The sequence below is a fragment of the Papaver somniferum genome, unplaced genomic scaffold, assembly GCF_003573695.1.
Source record: "Papaver somniferum cultivar HN1 unplaced genomic scaffold, ASM357369v1 unplaced-scaffold_133, whole genome shotgun sequence".
Taxonomy (NCBI): Eukaryota; Viridiplantae; Streptophyta; class Magnoliopsida; order Ranunculales; family Papaveraceae; genus Papaver; species Papaver somniferum.
In genome coordinates, this window is record NW_020622492.1 from 3308911 (window position 1) to 3310414 (window position 1504).

Sequence of the window (1504 nt, forward strand, 5' to 3'; positions counted from 1 at the left end):
GGAACCACACTCATGATGGTAATTTTACTGTCAAGTCAGTTTATAAAACTATTCAAAACTCTACAGTTACTGTTACTCATAGTACCTGGAATTGGAAAGGTTTCTGGAAGAAGGATCTCTCACCAAGAATCCTAACTTTCTTGTGGAAGTGCATACAAAATTGTCTTTATAGTAGAGACGAGATAAGTAAGTATATTTCCACTTGTCCTGAAATTTGTCCTTTTTGTACTTCTGATAAGGAAACTTTCCAACATGTATTTTGTGAATGCAATGTCACAAAAGAAATCTGGAGAGCAACTGACTTAACTCTTGCTGCTTACATGGAGAATATTATGCCACATGATTGGTTGGTTAATAATTTCCTATCTGCTACCAACAGTTCTTTTAGTCAAGTTGCTAATGTTGATAAAATTGCTACTTCTTTGTGGATTATTTGTAAGGTAAGATGCTCCTTAGTATTTGATAATATACAGGTTAATGTCCAAGAAACAACAAGGAGGACTAATAGGGAGTTTAATGAATGGCTAATACACAGACCCATTCAACACTCAAGAAGCCAGAATACTGATGCAGAATTACTATCCTGGAAATCTCCTGACCAAGGAGTTTTTAAGATCAATTTTGATCCTGCATTTTATAAAGAAACATGAAATACTGGATTGGGATTAATTTGGCGTGGTTTTGCAGGTAGCTGCCATGGAGTTAGATGTATCCCCACAGCAGCAGTAGATGCTGAACAAGCCGAAGCACCGGCATTACTGAAAGAAATCAAGTGGGCGAAAGAAGTAGGGCTAAAAGAAGTCCAATTTGAAGGTGATTGTAACAATGTAGTGCTAGCTGAGCTGTCAATAGAACCAGAGGAGCAGTTCACTGGATCTATAATAATATCATAGAAGACTGCATTTATTTACTTAGGCAATTTGAATTTTTGTCATGTTCTTATGTTAAAAGAACAGTCAATAATACAACACATGTAGCTGCAAAACTATCTCTAGAGTTCTCTGTCAAAACAGATTGGAATAACTCATATCCTACTGGAATTGAGAACTGTATTCAAGCAGATAAATCTTCTATTTAATCATCAATACAACCCATTTTCGTATTAAAAAAAAGGTTCTGATCTTTTGTTATCTTGGAAATTTGGAAATAAAATCTTTTCTTTCTTATGGAAAAATCTTAGAGAAAAATCAGTCATGACGAAGATTGAGTTAGAGTTTGATATGAATTTGGTTTTGACTTGGATTAGAAATCAGTTAGAGAATCATCAAAAGAGATGTATCTTCAAAATCCCATTAGCAAAGAGAAAATGAATTCTGTAAATCTGTACCACTCGTGGAAGAACGGATATGCCAGTTATAAAAGTAGAAAAAGGGATGAGATCTCTATAACTTTCTCTTCTTTACACGAGTTTTGGAATTTTAATTTAGGGTTTTCTAATCAACTTTTCTTGCATGTATAAATTGAAAGCATAAGCGGCTAAATTAGCGGTTTCTGTAATCAAATT

General features: G+C 34.2%; 1 long non-coding RNA gene across 1 annotated transcript; it reads left to right on the top strand.

Annotated features, from left to right (window-relative positions):
• Positions 1-303: 303 nt before the first annotated feature.
• LOC113333764 lies at positions 304-1166 on the top strand. The gene is made up of 2 exons (XR_003352332.1): positions 304-440; positions 688-1166. It is a non-coding gene; the product is annotated as an uncharacterized LOC113333764 (long non-coding RNA).
• The last annotated feature ends 338 nt before the right edge of the window (positions 1167-1504 follow it).